This window comes from Myxocyprinus asiaticus, chromosome 24, assembly GCF_019703515.2.
Source record: "Myxocyprinus asiaticus isolate MX2 ecotype Aquarium Trade chromosome 24, UBuf_Myxa_2, whole genome shotgun sequence".
Lineage (NCBI taxonomy): Eukaryota > Metazoa > Chordata > Actinopteri > Cypriniformes > Catostomidae > Myxocyprinus > Myxocyprinus asiaticus.
In genome coordinates, this window is record NC_059367.1 from 41,557,853 (window position 1) to 41,581,538 (window position 23,686).

Sequence of the window (23,686 nt, forward strand, 5' to 3'; positions counted from 1 at the left end):
ACTCATGCCGCGGTGCATGCTGGGAACCTGACATTACATGTACACCTGGTTATGGCCAATTAAAATTATTTAAGTTGTCCCAATACAAATGGATTAAGTGAACTTTCCTTTTACAAATTTAAATTGATTGCACACAATGAAATGAAGTTGTGACAAAAAATTTAATAATTGTGTTACATTAGCTCATTTTAAGTAACTAAATTAAACAAAGGGCAAAAATTAAAAACATTTATGTGGGCCAGTAATCAACTACCTAGCAACACCCTAGCAACTGCATCATGAAGGGGGTGGAGACAACTTTTGCACTGACAATCACCACTTACAGTTTCAGAAAATGTAAAAATCAAGTTACAGCCAACAAGCTCATCCATCATCCAAGTAAAAACATACACATGCCAATTTCTCTGATCCTTTGTATACATTTTTTATGCATCAATATTAATCATGACAGATCGATATGTGAAATACGGTGTTATTTGATCTCACCTTTGTAAATAAAGATGATCTGAACACAAAAGGTTTAGTTCTTTATCTATAACGCATCCAAACATCGCAAGTGTTTTGAGTTAGGTGGATGATTTTCATGATTTCTCTAATTCTACTGGATTTTTGTTTTAATTCAATCAATTAATCTGAGCATGTTTTAGTCCATTGCCAATGGCAACGACATGAACAAGATTTCTTATATTATATGAAAGTGCTTTGAGTTGAAATAGCTTAAAATTGATATACAACTTGTATACTTAATTTGAATTAACAAGCATATTTGCCACCTCAACTCAAAAACATTTGTTGAAACAACTACATTCGGTGCCAGGTAACTTCACATAATTTAATCACATGATCTTTAATGCTAAGAAATGTAACTTTGAATGTAATATTGCCCCAAATGTTGCCCCAAAAAGCTTAAAGTTTTCTGAACAAACTATTTAATATTGAATAATGTTGCTGATTTGCCAGCTCCCAGCATGCAATGTGTGATGAATACATTTTTATGGTTAGTGATTTAAGCTTATTTAAAAAAACAAAAACAAAAAATAAGTTTAATTAATTAATTCATACATTTTATTGCCATAGCAAATCCATAGCATACATGTTTCTTACTTCTTACCTAACTCCACCCCTGCGCCTAAACCTTACCAATAATATTTCAACAATATAACCAACCAACATTATAAAAGGTGTAACAAGTACAGACACAATAATTAATTACAAAAAAGCACTATAAAAGTATTACAAACGACTTATGCTACATTTAAAGTCTTCTGAAATCATACGATAGCTTCATGTGAGGAACAGAGTAAAACTGTTTTAATCACTGAAAATCTTCTTCTCCATTAGTCATATCTCATTCAAAAATATACGGTAATAATAGGTCATAAGACACATGAGAGCCAATGGCCTGTGACAGCAATGACTTCAAAGCTGTCGTAACCCTTGTTGAGGTGGCAATTTTGAATGTTGAATGAGGGTGGGATTTGAGTTTTATGTCGGATGGGATATTGATCGTTGAATTAAGGCTTCAATTTGGACCTGTTCCTCACACAAAGCCATCACATGGCATTGGAAGATCCAGAATACGGTGCACAACTGTATGATCATTTTAGAGTGTTTTCTATTTTTCGAGCTGGAATTCTGAAAACTCCCTTTGTATCCCATGGCAAACCAAAGAAAAACTATACATTAAAGCTATATACTGTATATAATGCACAAGTCAAATGGACTAGTGTTATGGGGCTTTTATGTCCTTTTTTGGTGCTTGACAGCCCCTGGTCACCATTCACTTTCATTGTATGGAAGAAAGCCATGAGGGTGAGTAAAAGTTTGGTTGAACTATTCCTTTAATAAGAGCACTAGATTTGCACAGTTTGGTAGTTGCAAATAAGCTTGTGGAACTAAGACCGGGGGGGGGGGCATATTTTGAATTCTCCACTGAATGTTTCAAGGTGCCGTTTTGCAAACATCTGCCATCCCTTCAAACACACATGCTCTCTACAAAACCCCACCCTCTAAAGACATGGCAGCAAGCGCAAACCCTGAAATAATTAACATATAATGGTGCATTGTTAGGATAGCAAAATAAATAGGTTTATCAACTGTTTTATCAAAAAATAAGGAGAAAACACTACCAATATCTTTTGTTGTTAAGGTTACAGACTGTACATCCAATGCCATCAAACTCTGGGGTGTTTTGTCACAAATTCAACTGTCAATTGGTATGAGCTAGTCCAATTAGGCTGATGCCAACACTCAAAAAAAATAGCTCTTTAGCTAAACTTGATTCAATCGTGGCCAGTGGTTCCACAAAATTACTATGTAGTCTCAACACAAACACTTTGTTTAGAAATAACCTAGTTCCTCATTTTGTCGCTTTGGATAAAAGCATCTGCCAAATGAATAAATAATAATAATAATAATAATAATAATTCCTTACATTTATATAGTGCTTTTCTAGGAACTCAAAGTGCTTTACATAGTGTAGGGAGAATCTCTTCAAACACCTCCAGTGTGCAGCATCCACCTGGATGATGCGACGGCAGCCATAGTGCGCCAGTACGCTCACCACACACCAGCTATTGATGGAGAGGAGAGAGTAGAGTTATAGAGCCAATTAATGGATGGGGATTATTAGGAAGCCATGATTGAGAAGGGCCAATGGGGGGAATGTAAATGTCAATTGGGTAAAGCCAACAAAAGATTGACTTCTCAATGTAACTCAAATAAATCTCTTTTATTTCTTTATGTACTAACTAGTGATAGTGAATGTTAGCATACTAAATACATACCGGTTGGAACAGGGGCATTTGTTAGCATACTAAATACATACCGGTTGGAACATTTTAAAAGTAGGGGGACACAGCTGTCAGTAGGTGGCTCACACAGACCCAACACTTACAGTGCAGTATTAATATATTACAGCATATTTTAATAAGTATGATACAAGTATTATATTAATCTATGCATATTATTTACTTTTAATATTTGTAGTATTTTAAAGATTCAAGTATTTGCAAAATAATTGCACAATTTTGCTAAATTAGCTGCAAAAATAAAGGGCATCTTGTGGAGCACTTGCTTCTGTTTCACACGTGATAATAAAAGACTGAGCACAACCTGGTCCTGAATGAATTATTTAATCAATTACAATAATGACAATTGTGCATGTGCAGTTTTTACTCTGTGCTTGTGCATTGTGGGATTTATATGTATCCAAGTGGCTCAAGTATTTTGACTACGTTCACCAAAATTCGTTCAGTTCCATCTAATGATTCAATGACCATTTCTGGTGATGTCAAAAGGTTGTGACAAATGAGTGTCTTGTGTGAAATGAGTTAGTCACTGAATCAGTGATCAAAAGAAAATTTGAATCCTTTAAAATTTGTATGTCTACAGACCTACAAAGAGAATTTAGTAGAGGTTTTATGCATTATAAGAACAAAACAAATCTATCATTTCCCTACAGTTTGTGAGTTGCTGAGCATGACTTTTATCAAAAGACAACAATAATAGTCTTATATTATTATGAGTTTCAATAACATCCCTGTGTTTTCATTTATAAAAAAGCATGTCTACATATCTATTTACTTCAGTAAAATGCATGTTCTAAGAACACAGCAGATCTAACTTTTTCCTACAGTTTGTCGACTGCACACCAACATAGAGGTAAAATACAGGTGTTGATATAAAAAATAGCTTTACAAGAGGTCACGTGACGTCATGCGAGGAGCAGACGTGTGAGCGACTAGCTCTGCGCACTTTGCTAGTTTTTTTTTTTAAGTATTTTCATGTTATAATCCGGTGAGATTCGATACACCCTGTTACATATTTATTCTTTGAGGTAAACATGGCAAAGAAGTCAAAATCCTCAGACTCTGGAGACATTAAAAGACACTTATGTGTTCAAGCTGAGGCCTCTGACGGGACTGCGAGCCAGAGACTCGATTTAGATGGCACGTCGGGAGATCAAATCCAGAGTCAACTGTCCAACATCTCGGTGATGTTGACGAAGGTACTTGCGGATTTGGAGGATCTCGCTGTAATACGTCGATCGATTATGGTGACGGAAACAAAATTCTCTGAATTGGTTACAAGAGTGACAGAAGTTGAAAAACGAATCGATTATCTGGAATCTTCAGAAAGGGAATTATCCACTAATCCGCCCACATCCAAAACAGACTTGGAACACATTTTGGAAAAACTTGAATATTTCGAAAATATGAACCGAAGGAATAACATTCGAATTGTTGGAATTCCTGAGCATGAAGAGGGCAGAGATATGGTGAAATTCCTTGATGAGCTCTTCCCCAGTCTGCTCGACATAACAGGCCATAAACTGGAAATAGAGCGAGCTCACAGAGTCTCGGCTCAGAGATCTGCTGAGGGAGACAGGCCCCGATCAATCCTGGCCAAATTTCTGAGATCATCCGATAAAGATCTCGTGTTGCGCCAGGCGAGGAGCAAAGGAAAGCTTTCTTGGAAGAACCACAATATTTTCTTGAGTTCGACAAGAGAGAAACGTGATCAGTTCAAGGAATGTTAGAAACTCTTGCATCAATGGAGGATCGCTTTTGCACTGATGTTTCCGGCCAAACTGAGAATGGACACCAAGGACGGCAGCAAAGTATTTTTATGCCCCAAAAAGGAACTGGCCTTCATACAAACTATGGGTGAGTAAACCATTGGGCATTTCTTATGTGAGTGGACTGACTCGCTGTTCAGTGTCTCGACTGTCCAAGGAATCTGGGCACCATTTTTGTTTCTTTTTGGGTTGGTTCCGCCTAGCGGCTGTAGTTTGTTTTGTGGCATGACACTCCAAGAAACTTTTGCATTGACGGAAGAACGCTTTTACACTGAAGTTCCCGGCCAGATTGAGAATGGACACTATGGATGACCGCAAAATATCTACATGCTCACATAAAGGACGTCTTTTATAAAGTTGACGGACTGAGCAAGTCTTTTTTTTTTATGCGGCCTCCGAGTGAATTTGACTCTTGATCATCCGAGGAACCGGGATGCCTATTTGTTTCTTTATGTGCTGGCTCCGCCTAGCGGCTGGAGTTTGTTCTATTGAATAATACTCCTTTGGATCAGCTGTGGATGAATCTGATCATTCTTTGTGCTTGCGCCTCCTGTTGATGGGAGTTTGTTTTGTAGAGTATTTTTAAGGGACATTGGAATGATTACGTCATCTGCTGCACTCATAACAGCCGGCTCACTGAACACTTGTCTGTCTGTCCGAGGAAACTGAACGGCTTTAAATCAGCTAGAGTTTGTTTTGTGTTCTTTGTGTTTATTCTGCCTATTGGCTGGAGTTTGTTTTATAAAGTATTTTCTGTTATGTAATTTTGCCTCACAAAACCAATGCAGAAGGACCGGACTTGAGCAATCCGATGGCAAAGTAGTCGCGGGGGTTCTCGCATGCGTACATGGACCTACTGAGTTTAGAGGGATTGACGCCGGTTGGCGCTGTCGTGCGCAGGGTTAATGCACACGTTTTTCTTTTTTCTGTTTGTTTTGTTCGGGGGGAAGTTAGGGGTTTGATTGTTGCATTAATGGGAAATCTGGTCTGTATAATCTTGCTTTTTTTTTTTTATATAATATTATTATGTTAAGCCCCCGAGTTAATGGCGCCGAGTATGGCTGCTGTGTTGCGAGCTCCGACACAACATAGCAATGTTTTGTTTGTTTTGTTTACAATTCTTATGTTTTTTGTCTTGGATGTTGTCTGCCTTATTGTCTACGACAGACAAACACTTTTGGACATTGGTTCAGCGATCTCACACGAAAACCGGACTTCACATTCCTCAATGCCGACCCGCTGTTTACAAACACGCCAGCGGAGCCCTTTGTCTGGGCAGCACGGCCGCGGAAGCGCAGGAGGAAAAGGGGAAACAGAGCCGGCGTTCTCATCAGAGTAACACGCCGCGCAAATCGACCCCCGCTACCCACTATTCTACTGGCAAATGTTCAGTCTCTGGATAACAAGCTCTGCGAGCTGAAAGCGCGGATCTCTTTCCAACGAGAGACGAGGGACTGCTGCATTATCTGCCTTACAGAAACTTGGATGTCTGCGGAGATTCCAGACTCAGCCATCGAACCCACGGGGTTCTCCATGCACCGAGCGGACAGAGCGAAAGACCTCTCAGGTAAAACTAGAGGAGGTGGTGTATGTTTTATGATCAACAAATCCTGGTGTGATCAGAGGAACGTACATTCCATCAAGTCTTTCTGTTCTCCTGATCTGGAATTTCTTATGCTTCTGTGTCGACCATTCTGGCTACCGAGGGAATTCACAGCGGTCATTATCACAGCTGTGTACATCCCGCCACAAGCCGACACAGACCGGGCACTCAAGGAACTGTATGGGATTATAAGTGAGCAGGAAACCGCGCACCCTGAGGCCGCGTTCATTGTGACCAGGGACTTTAATAAAGCCAGTTTAAAATCAGTCGCACCAAAATATCACAAGCACATTAGTTTCAACACACGAGGGGACTGGGTTTTGGATCATTGCTACTCTCCGTTCCGGGATGGCTACAAATCCCTCCCCCGCCCACCATTTGGCAAATCGGACCACTCTTCCATTCTGCTTCTGCCCGCTTACAGGCAGAAACTGAAACAGGAAGCACCCACCCTCAGAATGATCCAGTGCTGGTCGGACCAATCAGATTCTATGCTACAAGACTGTTTTGATCACACGGACTGGGAGATGTTCCGGTCCGCCTCTGATGACGACATCGAGCTTTACGCTGATAGCGTAATGTGTTTCATCAGAACATGCGTAGAGGAAGTGATTCCGACCAAAATAATACGGATCTATCCGAATCAGAAGCCGTGGATCAATAGCGATGTTCGCGCGGCACTTAATGTGCGGACCTCTGCTTTTAATTCCGGGAACGCGGAGGAGCATAAACAAGCCAGTTATGCCCTCCGAAAAACTATCAAAACAGCAAAACGCCAGTACAGGAACAAGATTGAAGGACAGTTTAACACCACCAACTCTAGAAGCATGTGGCAGGGAATTAACATCATCACGGACTTTAAAGGGAATAAAAACTCTGCCATGAACACCGCTGCCTCTCTACCAGATGAGCTGAATACTTTTTATGCTCGTTTCGAGGGAAATAACACCGCCCTCGCGGAGAGAGCTCTCACGGCTGAAGCTACAGAGGTTAGTTCACTCTCCGTCTCTGTAGCGGATGTAACCCGATCCTTCCGACGGGTGAATATCCGCAAAGCCGCGGGTCCAGACAGCATTCCGGGCCGCGTCATCAGAGCGTGCGCGAACCAGCTGGCTGGTGTTTTTACGGACATTTTCAACCTTTCCCTCTCTTTGTCTCTAGTCCCCACATGCTTTAAAACATCCACCATTGTGCCTGTTCCAAAACAATCAAAAATAACTTGTTTAAATGACTGGCGTCCTGTTGCGCTGACCCCCATCATCAGCAAATGTTTTGAGAGACTAATCAGAGATTACATCTGCTCTGTCTTGCCACTCAATCTTGACCCGCTGCAGTTTGCTTACCGCAACAACTGCTCCACTGATGATGCCATTGCATCTACAATACACACTGCTCTCTCCCACCTGGAAAAAAAGAACACTTATGTGAGAATGCTGTTTGTAGACTACAGCTCAGCATTCAACACCATAGTGCCCTCCAAGCTAGATGAGAAACTCCGGGCTCTGGGCTTAAACAGCTCGCTGTGCAGCTGGATCCTGGACTTCCTGTCAAGCAGACGCCAGGTGGTTAGAATAGGCAGCAACATCTCCTCATCGCTGATCCTCAACACTGGAGCCCCACAGGGCTGTGTTCTCAGCCCACTACTGTATTCCTTGTACACACATGACTGTGTGGCAACACATAGCTCCAATGCCATCATTAAGTTTGCTGATGACACGACGGTGGTAGGTCTGATCACTGACAATGATGAAACAGCCTACAGAGAGGAGGTGCACACTCTGACACACTGGTGTCAGGAGCACAACCTCTCCCTCAACGTCAGTAAGACAAAGGAGCTTGTGGTGGACTTCAGAAGAAAAGACAGAGAACACAGTCCCATCACCATCAATGGAGCACCAGTGGAGAGAGTCAGCAGCTTCAAGTTCCTGGGTGTCCACATCACTGAGGAACTCACATGGTCCGTCCACACTGAAGTCGTTGTGAAGAAGGCTCATCAGTGCCTCTTCTTCCTGAGACGGCTGAGGAAGTTTGGAATGAACCGCCACATCCTCACACGGTTCTACACCTGCACTGTGGAGAGCATCCTGACTGGCTGTATCTCCGCCTGGTACGGCAATAGCACCGCCCACAACCGCAAAGCACTGCAAAGGGTGGTGCGAACTGCCAAACACATCATCGGAGGTGAGCTTCCCTCCCTCCAGGAAATATATACAAGGCGGTGTGTGAAAAAAGCTCGGAGGATCATCAGAGACTCCAGCCACCCGAGCCATGGGCTGTTCTCACTGCTACCATCAGGTAGGCGGTATCGCAGCATCAGGACCCGCACCAGCCGACTCCATGATAGCTTCTTCCCCCAAGCAATCAGACTTCTGAACTCTTGATCTCTCATGATCAATATACATCAGCACCGCACTTTATTACCCTTACTCTTATATCTCACACCGGACTGTCATAAATTATATTATTATTATTATATTATGTCTCTCTCAACAACTGACTATCAACCGACAGCCTGAATGTCAATACAGTACATTCTATATATATATATATATATATATACTTTTTTTAATTTGTTTTTTTTATATATATTTTTATTTTTAATTTTTATTGAATAATGTGTATCTATATAGTAAAAAAAACAAAAAAAAAAACAAAACAAAACAAAACAGCGTATTGTATACTGTACAGTGTATGTTATTATTTGTATATTGTTGAGTGTAATTATGTGTATAACAGATGTTTAAATTGTGTTGTGTTAATTTGATGTTATTGTAAATTGGTATATGTCTCATCACTGTCACGACTGCTATGTTGATTGGAACTGCACCCAAGAATTTCACACACCATTGCACTTGTGTATATGGCTGTGTGACAAAGTGATTTGAAATTTGAAATTTGAAATTTGAAATGTCAATTGTTAATATGAGTGGATTGTCTCTCTCCACATGGAATATCAATGGATTGGGGCACCCCATAAAAAGAAGGAAGGATATTTATTTTATTAAGTGTAAGAAATATGATATAGTGTTTCTTCAAGAAACACATCTTTCCTCACAGGAAGCTGAAAAAATTGGGAAGATTTGGGGTGGACATGTTTTCTTTAGTGCTGGCTCAAGTAAGAGCAGGGGGGTCAATATTTTGATAAATAAACATCTACAATTCAAATTTCTCAAACAGATTAAAGATAAAATATGAAGAGTTATTATTGTTTTAGCAGACATTCAAGGGTAAAGGTTGATTCTGGCTAATATTTACGCACCTAACGCTGATGATCAGGGCTCTTTTATAGATCTTGAAGGGACCGCTAGCACCCCTCATGATATAATATTGGGAGGAGATTTTAATTTATTGATGGACTCAGTCCTTGATCATAGTGAAGCAAAAGTGTGTAAGCCCCCTAGAGCAACACTGACGCATCACAGGATGAGTAAAAATCTTGGTCTTGCAGATATCTGGCGACTTTTGAACCCATCTGGTAGGGATTATACATTTTTTTCATCAGTTCATAAGATTTATTCTAGAATAGATTTATTTTTTTTTATTTTTTTTTTATATCTAAATCCCTCATTTCATCTGTTGTTGACTGCTCAATTGGAAATATCTTAGTCTCAGATCACGCCCTGGTGAGTTTAGAGATGTTGCCACATACAGAGAAAAATAAATCATATAGTTGCCGTTTTAATGTATCCCTTTTGTAAAATCCTGATTTCCAACAAATGTTAAAGACTGAAATCAATGTTTATATGGAGACCAACTGGTCCTCAGTATCCTCTGTGGGCGTGGCTTGGGAGGCACTTTCTTTGGGGCTGGATCATACAGTATGCCTCATTCATCAAAAAATCCAAAGCACGAGAACTCATGGAGTTGGAAGAGAATATTAAAAGTGCCGAGGCAGAGCTGAAGCGCCGAATGTCGTCTGATGGCCTCAGAGAATTGACCTGACTGAAATATAGATATAATGCTATTTTGTCGCAGAAAGTGGAGTTTTGGTTGTTCAGGGCAAGACAGTCATACTTTGAGTCGGGGGACAAAGCAGGGAAGCTCTGGCTAGATATATAAAACAGAGAGAATCTTTTTCTACCATTCCCTCAGTGAAATCTGCTGGTGGTGAAATATTTACCTCAGCCATTGATATTAATAATGCTTTTAAAGAGTTCTATCTTGATCTCTATAGTTCCACATCTTCATCTACTGATGAATATATTAGAAAATTTGTGGAACCATTAGAACTTCCTCAATTGATGACTAAGCAAAAAAATTTTCTTGAATCTGAGATAACTTTGGAGGAGCTTGACGAGGTAATTAAGGCCTTGCCTTCAGGCAAAGCTCCGGGGCCAGATGGTTTTGCCGCTGAATTTTTTAGATCTTATGCTACAGAATTGGCTCCACTTTTGCTAGAAGTTTATACAGAATCATTAAAGAATGGAAAGCTTCCCCCAACCATGACACAAGGCCGGATCAGTCTGATCCTTAAAAAGGACAAAGATCCAAGCAAGTGTAAGAGTTACCATCCAATTTCACTGATCCAGCTAGATGTAAAAATACTGTCAAAAATATTGGCTAATCGATTAAGTTATGACATCTCTTATAGATATAGATCAGGTGGGGTTTATTAGGGGCCACAGCTCTTCTGACAACATTAGGCATTTCATCAATATCATGTGGTCAGTGGCGAATGATCAGACTCCGGTCGCTGCCATCTCACTTTGATATGGTAGAATGGGATTATCTTTTTAAGATATTATTATCTTCGGGAGTAGATTTATTGGTTGGATTAAGTTACTTTATAGATACCCTGTAGCGGCGGTACAAACAAATGGATTAATTTGAGATTATTTTACTTTGAATAGGGGCACTCGTCAGGGTTGCCCTCTTTCCCCATTATTGTTCTGTCTTGCCCTGGAACCATTAGCAGCTGCGATAAGAAAGGAGGAGGACTTTCCAGGGGTAGTAGCGGGAGGTGTGGCGCATAAGCTTTTGCTTTACGCAGATGATATTTTATTATTTGTCTCTGACCCTACTAGATCTATGCCTTACCTCCACAGAATTATTAATTCCTTTTCTAAATTTTCAGGATACAAAGTCAATTGGTCTAAATCCGAAGCTTTGGCTTTGACAGCGTACTGCCCAGTGACGGCTTTCCAGCCGGGCGCTTTCCAGTGGCCCAAACAGGGCATTAAGTATTTGGGCATTTTATTCCCAGCAAAATTGTGTGATTTAGTTAGAGTTAATTTTGACCCCTTAATAAAACGGTTTGAGCGATGTGGGCAGGTGGGCTTCATTGCATTTATCTATGATCGGGAAAGTTAATGTTATTAAAATGAATTGTATTCCAATATTCAACTACCTGCAACAGTCTCTCCCTATAGATGCCCCCCTCTCTTATTTCAAGCAATTTGACAACATAGCAAAGTCCTTCATTTGGAATGGCAAGCGTCCCATATTACATTTCAATAAGTTACATAGGCCGATTGACAAAGGTGGGCTAGGCCTACCCAAGATTTTATTTTATTATTATGTATTTGGTGTCAGACATTTGGCTCATTGGTCGCTTCCACCTGAGAGAGCCCCTCCCTGGTTCTGTATAGAACAGGAAGTTCTTGCTCCTATTTCACGATTGCAGAGCCTTTCTATCAAATTAATGAGAGAAGTTAAGTTACATCCCGTTATCTCGCATTTGAACTCGGTATGGACAAAGGTGTCCAGCGTGTTTAATTCAGACATTTATTTAAATATTGCCTCGAGCATATGGCTGAACCCCAAATTATGCATCAACAAGTCCCCTTTTTGCTGGTCAGAATGGATTGGGAGGGGGGTTACTACACTCGGTGACCTATATGAGAGTGGAGTGCTGAGATCCTTTCAAAATTTGGTTCAACTTTTTGGGATTCCCAGATCTCAGTTCTATAAATATTTACAGTTGCGCCACCTGATTTGTACTGTTTTTGGGAGTGGTTTACACCTCCCTAAAGTGGCAGATACTCTGGGAGTGGTGATTACTGCTTTTGGAAAAGGTCATGAGGCACCGGTGTATTACTCCCTGTTAATTCAGAGTCTGGGGGACGGAGCTTCAGCTTCTCTTAAGAGATTGTGAGAGAAGGATCTTGGCTTGGTATTGGAGGAGGGAATGTAGGCTGATAATGTAATTTTACATTTTAAAAATGTAAAATCTGCATCTAGAGATGCAAGGGTTCGCCTTATGCAATTCAAGATTTTACATAGAGTCTATTGGACCCCCTCTAGACTGTATAGGCTTGGTCTTAAAGACACACCCACCTGCTGGCGATGTCAATCAGAAGATGGAGACACAACCCATGTTTTTTGGGGTGTCGTAAGATTCAAGAATTTTGGCTGAAGGTGCAAAGTTTTGTGTGTGATGTGTTGGGCACTCAGGTCTCGTTCTGCCCCAGACTCTGTATTTTGGGAGATGGGAAGGTCATGTATTAGGAGGATAAGTACATGAAGGACTGGGTTTTGACCAGTGTGATGATTGGTAGGCAGGTTATTTTGAGGAGTTGGAAGTCGGATGGAGCACCCCCGTTCCCGGAGTAGTGCGTGGAGATGGGGAGGGTGGCTGCCTTCGAGGAGGGGTCGAGCAGAAGGATGGGAGTTAGGGATTTTTATAATAAGAAATGGGGCAATTACCTAGCATTTTTCGGGGAATCTTGAGGAGGGGCGGTGGAGGGAGTAATTTAGAGTTTTTTTTATTGTATTTACTTTTTTTTGTTGTTGTTTTCGTTTTTATTTTGTGTGTGTGTGTGTCTATATTCTATTGACCACAGGAGTGGGGGGGGGGTCAGGGTGGGGTGGGAGTTTGGTAGGGGGAGGGGATGTGGTGGGGGTTTAATGTTTAAAGTGATTGATTCATTATATATATATGTTGTCGTTTTTGTATGTGTGTGTTAATTTATGAATCAATAAAAATGTTAATAACAACAACAAAAAAATAGCTTTACATATTTAACACAGATCTAGCTATCAGCTTAAATTGGCAAAAACAACCGATCAAACTATTACCTCACAAACATTATGTAAAAAGCATAACTTAATGAACTCATACACTGATATAAACTCCACTTACAATGTGTGCTTAAAAGAATGATTGTCCTTTGTTTTTTCTCTGCAGTGCATTTCACGTAATGCTGCCAATCAAGAATGACATACCAATAAATAACTCTCATTTGTGTGTTCCCCATCTCTAGATTATTAATTTAGAGCAACATCAGTGCCAATGAGCATGGTTGAAAGCAACTTTGTAGAATTGATTAGACTATCTGACTGCCAGCCTATTACATAAGGGTTGTTTTGGCTCATGAAACTCAACTGTGATTGGCTGGATGGTCACTCAATCAGCCTAAAGTAACAAAATGCAAAGAATACTGCATACAAATCCACTATTTGGACTCAGTATGGGTTTTGCTTGGAAAAGTGCGGGGGACTAAAATCACCCTTTTAAAGAGTGCAGGGGAGCAGTGCTACGCCCTTGGGTTGGAAGCACTACAAAGTGTAGTTTAACTATGCTATGGTTAGCACAGCAAGCCATCAATGTCATGTGCAACATCTGCCTGTCCTCATCATTAGCTCAAGCTCTACTCATCCATAATGGTAACCTCCAAAACTCCTACATAGCAGAACCTCTTCTAAATCTCAACATAACAAAACATTGAAAACTAACAAGCAGTGTTGGGTAACGTTACTTTTAAAAGTATCTTGTTAGAATATTGCATTACTCCTTAAAAAAGTTACGTAATTATTTAAAAAATAACTTTTTATGGAAAGTAAAGTGTTACAAATAAGCCATGCATTGCATACAAGTGACATTACAGGTCCTGCTAGCTACTGTACAACACTCATGTCAAAACAACATACTAAACAAACAGATATTTAGAAAGTAGGTCTTCACATCATATTTATGATAAAGAATCAATAACATGAATATCAATTATGTTTTTCCAACAACATGGCAGCCAATATGAATAATGAAGAATAACCACTGTCTTACCTAAAGCAGCAAAGTCCAACATTTGAACCTGCATCATATGTCATCATCTGCTGTGCCCATCGACAATGTCAGAGTCAACTTAAGATGTTTTTAAAAAGTCAGGATAAAATTCAGTGGGGAATGCCAGCCTAACAAGTTCAAGGAATAAGTCTGATGAATAAATGAATATTTTTCACTTAAGTCATCTCAGTGCAAGCTTGTTTTGAGTTGATCCACGGTGCGTACAGACGCCATAACTTCAAAGGCGCATGTTGAGACAACTTGAATGGAATCCTTTTTAATGCTACCAAAATGTCATAAAAATGGTTTGTTTCATGACTCAAACTACTTGTTTATTATAAAACAAAAATGTAGAATATTTTTAGAAACTAAGACATATTCTCTGCATACAGAATCGATGTAGAATTTTGCTCGGAGCCACAGATCCAGAGTCTGATTTTTTTTAATGCAGTGTGTATTAACACAAGAATCAATCGCGTTACAGTCAATTGAATGTTGACCTCATATTACGTTAAAACAAAATGCACATGCACATTAGTGAGTTGGTTGACAGGCAATGTTTGTATCTAAAAGGTGAATGGTTCTTTAACCTGCAAGGTGGGACTTCCTTTCTACATCCATTGACTGTTGGTTGCTAGAGCTTCTTGGTTGGGTGTTCCAATTTCGTGGTTGGGCGTTACCCCCAATACTGCTAACAAGTATCCCCCTTCATGTTCATCTTGCACAAAAACACATAAAATACCACTTAATTTTAACAATTACTCTCCCTATCGAGTCCCATGCAAGGCATGCTGGAAATTCAAAATCCACTGCCCAGTCTCATCAATGCTAAATTAACACCACAAAAAGCATTCATGCAGTACCAACTCAAAACTTCCATTTTACAAATTTAAATGGATAGAATGCAATGAAATAAAGTTGTGACAAAGTGTTCTAGAATTGTGTTGCTTTAGTACATTTTTATTAAACAAACTGAACAAGCAGTTGTTGTTTTTTTTTGTTTTTGTTTTTTTTTTGTTTTTCTGAGTGAACACGGACAGCTTGTGTAAAATTCCCTCATTCTTGAAAAACATGAAACAAACTACACAAGGTAAAAGAAAGTACAACCTAGAGTGCTTTAGATACGGGTTCACTTGCGACAAGAAAAAAAATGGTTTGTGCTGGCCACAATGTGTTTTGTGCAATGAATTATTGGTTGCCAAGTGCATGAAACTCTCAAAAAAAAATTACATTTTAAGGAAATGTTTTTATTTACATTTGTACAATAAAATTTTGGAATTGTGTTGGGTTGTCACTTGTTGTCCAGTGAAACAAAACCACTTGAGAACAACTGAGTTACACTTTCTTTACACAGGCTACAGATAGTAATCATACCAAAAATAATAATTTCTGTTGTGCTGTACTTTCAATTCACGTATAAAGTCCGAATAACAATTCACTGACTTGCTGAACTCCATTACAGCTCATTTCACTCCACTGTCCATTTTCACAGGTCAAATTATATCAATAGCCAATTTAAATACACCAAATGAAAGACACTGACTTTGTTTGTGACATTCAAATTGCCTTAACATTTTCCGACTGCGCTCTGTCTCATAAACAATGCTCAGTATTATCCTCATACAGGCAAATAATGTGGTTTAGAGGAAGAGAAACTTTCTCAAACATGCTGTTGGGAACACTGTAGTCTCTATTTGTCTGTAAACAACTTAGATTAACAAAGAAGTGTTGTCAAGGAAGTCAGTCAAATTATGTCCAGCTATTTACCTAAATTAGATTAAGCATAAGTCTATTAGATCATGTTTAATACGTTGTTTAATAGCTTCACAGTGCATAACTTCAAAGACAAGCTGTGTAGTAAGGAATCTTTCACATTTTTCAGTGTTAGACATTTTTCGGCTGATTTAAAATCCATTTTTACTATTTATATCTTTATGAATACGATCATATGAACATAAAGAGGCTCCATACAGCAGGTCTTTCCCAGATATTCACCATTTTACATAATTATTATACCATGTTTAATGTAACTTTGTTAAACGCAAGGCGCTTCTAGTATTTTTCTGAATATATAATTATTTACACAAACATGTTCCTCTATGCATAGATGTAGGATAGGGGTGTGGTGGTGGGGTGACCCAGACAGCCGAGTGGCCTGTAAATAGAATCATGAGACCTGCAGCATGTGATTCTTCAGTGTTTCGGAGGCAAGTTTAATTTCAAGTTACAGAGCTGTTTTTGAGACAACAACAGCATGCTGTATTGTTAACTGTAGTGTTGTCTACAGAGATCAGTACCCCATGAAGATAATCTGTTAGGTTGTCTTTTTTCTTAATTTTAAACCAAAACTTGTGCCTTTCTTCCATATTTTTATTTTATTTTATTTTTTTACATTAATTTGTTTTCACTTCTTTTGCAAGGAGTGCACAATTATATGAGTATAGCCTATTGGCACTTTCCACAGAAAACAAAAAAAAAAGTACAAAATAGGGCTGGAAAAAAAGTCTGATTTTCATTCCCTTTCAACAAAGTATCAGTGCAAGGAGGCGTTCAACCTTAAGAAAGAAGGTCAAACTAAATATTATATGCAGGGCCATATTAATGCACAGGCTTACCTGGGTTTAAGCCCCAGGGGCCTGCGGCTGCAGGGGGGGCCCCGAACTCACATGAGTTGAGGCACGGTCATGGCATCCACCACCATATTCTCCCCAAACTACGCTCACGAGAGGACGTGTATGTTAACGTGTTCAGCAGGAGACGGTAAGCCCCGGGGCCCCAGAGTATCTTAATGCGGCCCTGATTATATGTGCAGTTTTATTTTACATTTATTGTATTTATGGTTTGCAGTTTTTTCCTCCCTTGAAATATGTGTCTGAATACAGTTTAACTCTGCTTTCTGTGAATTCATTATTTTCCAGCAATAAACATTAAACAAACATCAAGGATTTTAAATGTTAAGAAAATGTTAGGTTAAAAGAGCACACAAAATAAATAAATAGATTAATTAATTAATTAAAATACACTGGGCCTCCATCAATAGGCTACTTTTTTTTCTTTTTTTTTTAAGGAAAAAAAAATCGACAGGTTCGTCATGTAGAAACAGATTTGCACGCAAAAAATAAATAAATAAATAAATAAAAATACTAGTTTAAAAAAATGTAACAATTAATTAATTATTAATTAATTAATTAAAATACATTGGGCCTACATCAATAGGTTACTTTTTTATGCAAATAATCGACAGGTTCATCATGTAGAAACAGATTTGCAATTAAAATGTGGTTCACATTAACATTTGTTGTAATTCAAATAAGTTAATACGGTTAAGAAGGGCAAGACTTCTGAAGTGAGTTATGAAAAAAAATACAATTTTAAGTGTGTGGCGGCATATTTGATGTGTTAGCTGTTTTTAATGTGTGCTACCTTTTTTACGATAATAGATGTATAAATGAGTTTATATTTGGATCTATCTCCAAAGAATATGGGATATGTGCAGTAATTGCTGTTCATTTTCACAAAAACACACAAACATGTATCCTAACGTGAAGCCTCGTGTCAAAGTACTGCAGTGATTTTATTGCTGTTAAATGACTAGCATGCCCAAACACAAATGTTATAGACCGAAATAAAGTCCTGTAGCACACGTCTCTCATGTAATACTGCGGGACAACATTAAACACAAAGTTATGGCAGTGACATTAAAGCTTTTATCTATGTTAAAGCAAGGATTTTTTTAACTACTACGTGAAAAAAATAACATCTGGTAATTGCCTACGAAGAAGAAGAAACAGAGGTCTACATGCAGGCTACGTCCAACCTTTCGGAAGTCATGAAACTTTGTCTTACCCTTTGGGTGATTTTTGTTACTGTTTTTTGTGCGCTCTAATGATCCGGATACGTGCAGCTTTATTTTCCGCCGTCAAACGACCAGTCTACAAGTGTCGTTGCAGTTCATTCCGCGTTAGTGACATATTAACAGTCTGTGGCGGGATCCAGTTGAAATGATCTGCATTAACTACAGCTCATGGGCGGTGCTGCATGTCTTCTGCTGGCTCTGTATTCAATGGGTGGTCCTGATTTCTTCCCACCCATGTAACTACGTCGTAGTCTTCAAGTTCAAGAGCTCGTCTCCTACATTTAGATCCGCCTGAGTCAGACACATATTGAACGTCCCAGTTGGGAAGTCCCCTAGCACCCAAATGCAAAGGCCCAGACTCTCACATATCCATTAACTGTATGTATGGAGGGATGGCTGGACTAGAAAGGGTATCTGATTTATGGACTGTACTGCACCATATACATAGCCTACATACTAGGACTGAAACGATTAGTCGACAACGTCGACAATAAAAAACTGTTGATAAAAATGTTCGTTGTCGAATAGTCGTTTGATGTCATTTAGCGTAACATGAGATCATATGAAACTCTAATGATGAAGCGTGAGAGCAGCACTGCAGCTTGCACCTAACTGAGGAGATGAAGAAGACACAGCTCACAGTTCAGACGCACTCTAAACTTTCCAAACAGCTTCAGGTGATGTAGATCGCAAAGTATGACGGAATTATAATGCAAAAATACAGAATAAGTAAATACATAAGCACTCTCATTGTGAAATAAAGCAGAGCCGGATCTGGCATTACGCTTAAGCAAAGCTTGCATGTCAAAGCGTCTAAAAAGCAAACAACCTGGCGTTATATCTTTAATGCATTCTTTATTAAAGTTCAAATAATAAGGAAATGGACCATAAACAAACTCCGAAAATGGCATTTCTCTGTGCGGTCAACGCCGCTTCTATGAGTCGTGTGAAGGGGGAGAGATTGAAACTGCACCCGGCTGATGTACACTCTGGCACATGGACGCTTGTCTCTCGTGCACATTTGCTGCAGATAGATTATAACATGATGGCTTGCGACAACTGTAGGCTATGTGTCACGGTGTGTATCTTACTGTGACGAAAATCGGCGATACGCAGCTCTATTAAGAAGAGTTTGTTTTTGTGAGTTAAAGATGGATCGAAGTGAACATAAAGATGAGAGAGTGTAATCTTACCCCATTATACACTGCAACAAAATATGTTTTTGATTAGTCTTTTTTGGCTTGTTTTCCAAAAATAATATCTAAAACTCCTTTAAAACAATGTAAATTTACTTTAGGAGCTATACTGCAGAAGAAAAAATTGTTATTGGAGAATGTTGAATACAATATTTCATATTTAAATATTTTAGGGGGCCTGGGTAGCTCAGTGAGTATTGACGCTGACTACCACCCCTGGAGTCGCAAGTTCGAATCCAGGGCCTGCTGAGTGACTCCAGCCAGGTCTCCTAAGCAACCAAATTGGCCCGGTTGCTAGTGAGGGTAGAGTCACATTGGGTAATCTCTTTGTAGTCGCTATAATGTGGTTCGCTCTCACTGGGGCACATGGCGAGTTGTGCATGGACACTGCGGAGAATAGCGTGAAGCCTCCACACACGCTACGTCTCTGCAGTAACACACTCAACAAGCCACATGATAACATGACTAAGATTCATCCTCCGCCACCCAGATTGAGGAAAGTCACTACGCCGCTACGAGGACTTAGAGCGCATTGGTAATTTGGAATTAAAATTGGGGAGAAAAAGGGGAGAATTTTTTTTTATATATTTTTTTATTTAAAAATATCTAAAAATAACCTACTTAAAACAAGATACAATTACCTGAGAAGCAACGTATAAGATATTTAGACTTGCTTTTAGAGAATATATCTTGTATATGAGTATATTTTTCTTTACTGCACTGGCAGAAGTATGAACAATTAAAAAAATACACTCATATACAAAATACGCTTATTCAAGATACATTCTCTTAAAGCAAGTCTAAATATCGAATATGTTGCTTCTCAAGTAAATGTATCTTGTTTTAAGGATTTGTAGATAATTTAAATGGAAAACACGACAAAAACTCTTGCTTACAATAGGATTTTTTGCAGTGAATTGTTTACTGAATTAAATTTAATTAAAAAAAAGTTTTTTTCCTTGTAATTCAGTGAATGTTATTTAGAGGTATTTTTAAAAGATGATTTTGTCCTCTTTATTGTTAGTAAGCACGTTTAATAAAACCTTTTACGTCAAGGCACAAGCTGAATGGTCGGTTAAGAGCTAATGATTAATCGTTGCAATAATCAACCGAATAGTCGAATAATTGTTCTAATACATACATACAAGGACGGATTAAGAACTGATAGCCCTTTTCCACCAACATGGTTCGGGTGCTGGTTCCTGGCCTGGTGCAAATTCTCAAAATGTTCCGCACATTTCCACCGCAGAAAAGGCCGTTCCGGGGCCAAAAACATGGTTCCGCACTGGCCCCAAATGCTAGCTGGTCTCTACGCAGGAACCAATTATGTCAGGGGATGGAGGGCTGGATAATATCTCGTCACCATGGTAAAGTTTTCCCAAACAACAACAGTAGCTACCGTCTGCAGCAAGGAGTAATTCTTCGTTCTATAACAGCAATAAAAATCCCACAAAATTATCAGACATCAAAAGCGTTCAGGAAACACGACGAAATGAGTGCTCTACTTGAGATATGGTATTTATGAAGATCCGTGATAAACTAGAGAGATTGCAAAGGAAAAAAAAAATACTCTACGAGAATGGATGACATTACCCCCCCATGACATTACTACATTTACATTTAAGACCGAAACATACTTCACGAAGTACGCAAATGCAGATGCAAGCGCTTGGCCAACGTGTGGTCCCATTGTACATACTGTACATTACATGCACTCTTGCATTGCTCTGGTGGTTACAAACCTCAGACCACAAGAGGGCAATAGATTTTTTAGGAGAAACTGGTGCTGCATCCGAAACCAGGAAAATGCTGCCTTCGGAGGCTGTATACGGAGGCAGGATGAAAATAAGGTGCTTTTCAAACTGTTCGGCGACCAGTTCCTTAACAGTTCCATTCATTCAAAACTGTCAGTTAAGCCATTAACTGATTAGGCAAAAAGTCAGCTGCCTACGTTTTTGGATGCAGCCCGGATGTGGTAGATGAGTCGATAGTTGAGGGGTGGGAAGAGACACAAAGAAAAAGCAAGTTAATTTGAATGGACTGGAGACAAAAAGTCATATGTATTTTTCTAAAAGATTAAACTCAAGTTGCTGCCTGAGTTCGCCATGACAGTTGTTGATTGAAAGAAGAAATTCCTCTCTAGCGCGCCTTGCGGCAATGCTGAGAATGCATCCCGTACATGCGTTGTGTTATACAGTGTTGCCAACTTACCGACTTTGTCGCTAGATTTAGCGACTTTTCAGACCTCTTTAGCGACTTTTATTAAAAAAAGCGCCTAGCAACAAATCTAGCTACCTTCCGTAGAAGAAAGTCGCCAGTACTGCCCCGCGTGCGCATGGTCTTGCTTTCCTGCCCAGACTCGGAAGCACACCTCTCTCTGTGTCTACTCTGTTCAGTGAGACTGACAGAGAGAGAGGTGAGCAGGCGAGATGACGGAGCAGCACAATCAGTTGACCGCACGGCAGCTGACATAGGCGTAAATGAGCTGCGTATGTGCAAACAGCGTTGTCAAGGACCAGTCACGAATCTGTATTGTTTGCTCCATTTTGTTTTAAATTTAAAGAGTTTAATTTGACCGTTTATTTTTATTCTTTTCATGTACTTAATCACAAGAGATTTTTAGACGGTCGTTCATTCCTGTTTCTGAACTTTCTGAATTCAGACACTTACTTAGACAATAAAATAAATAATTTTTGTAAATATGCACATAGTGGTTTGTTATGGCTGAGCGCTGTGTGAGAAAAAAGATAAAGATTATGTCGCTTCTAACTTTCTCTCTGAGTGATTGGTAGATATAGTGAATTAATAGAGTATTACAGTACGTACGGTAAGCACAGAGAAGCAAACACATGTAAAGGGCGGACACTATGCAAAATGCAAATTTTTTTTAGACACTGTTAACTTTAAAATAACTTTAATATTTATTAACGCATCTCGAGACACCTGTGTTCTGTTTCACCATTTGTTGCGCTGCATCAAGCTTTTTCAGTGCTGGTGTCACAAATCGACATTATAACGAAGTTCAGGTTGCAAAGAGGACTTCATGTGACTTACACATGATTCCAGTTTTTCACCTGGCAAAGTTTCAGCACTTGATAAACGGATTTTCCCCTTTTTGCTCTGGTGTGCAGATAATAATTACAAAAGTTAAATGCTGAATCATTTAAAAATCTTATGACAATAATTAAAAATGCTTAATATGACACCGTCAGATATATATATATATTAAAAAAATGTCTGTCATCTTTTGCCCTTGCTACAGTATATCGATCACCCAGGCTGTATTCTGATTTCCTTGGTTAATTTGCTAATTTTCTATCTGTTCTAATAGTTAATGTAGATAGAGCTTTAATTGTTGGTGACTTCAACATTCATATAGATAATGAAAAATACACATTGGGATTAGCATTTATTGATACTCAGACAAAATGTGACAGGACCAACTCATCTCCATAATCATATGCTAGATTTAATTCTGTCATATGGAGTTGCTGTTATACTATAGAAATTCTTCCGCAGAGTGATGATATCTCAGATCATTACCTCATCTCTTGTTTGCTGCGATCTGCTAATGTTACTCAATCTACACCACTCTATCATTCAGGTAGAACTATTCTTTCAACCACTAAAGATAGCTTCACTAATAATATTCCAGAATTGTATCACATTGTATCAGTGTCCCCTTTGATTAAAGAAAACTAAAGCAGAAAGCCTCGCACCGTGGTACAATGATCACACTCATGCTCTCAAGAGAGCAGCTCGGAAAATGGAGTGCAAGTGGAAGAATACAAAATTAGAGGTATATCGTGGTGCATGGAAGGATAGTGTCTGTAGCTACAGACCAGGTCAGCATATTTAGCAAACTCATAGAGAATAACCACAACAATTCTAGGTGTTTATTCAGTACTGTGGCTAAATTGGTTAGGAATAAAGCATTGACTGAACCAGATATTCCATCGCAGCACAATAGTAAATACTTCATGAATTTCTTTACTGATAAAATTGAAATAATCAGAAATAAAATTGGAACTATGCAATCAACTGTCACAACACCTCAGAAAACAGTGTCTCATAAGTTTGCTCACGACCAACTTCAATCCTTTGCTGTCATAGGTCATGGAGAGCTAACAAAACTTATAAAACATTCAAAAGCCACAGTATGTATGTTAGATCCAATACCAACTAAGCTCTTAAGAGAGGTATTCCCAGTAATCTCAAAACCTCTTCTTGATATTATTAACTCTTCGCACTGTTCGAGATACAGACACACTCACTCAGTTTAAATCTAGACTAAAGGCTCATCTGTTTCGTCAGGGATACACCTAATTTATCCTTCAACTCACAATTAGGCTGCTTTAGTAAGGTCTGCCGTAACCAGAAACATCCATCATGATCTATAACTCTGCATAACCCTAATATTATTCTATTTGTTTCATGTCTTAACCTCTTG

The 23,686-nt window shown here is 39.1% G+C and overlaps 1 protein-coding gene across 1 annotated transcript in view; it reads right to left on the minus strand.

Annotated features, from left to right (window-relative positions):
* The window catches only part of LOC127415173 (KN motif and ankyrin repeat domain-containing protein 3-like), a 51,930-nt gene extending 33,676 nt beyond the window's left edge, over nt 1-18,254 (minus strand). The window contains exon 1 of the mRNA XM_051653792.1: nt 18,031-18,254. The gene's annotated coding sequence lies outside the window, so the exon portion shown is untranslated. The remainder of the gene's footprint in view (nt 1-18,030) is intronic.
* Nucleotides 18,255-23,686: the final 5,432 nt, after the last annotated feature.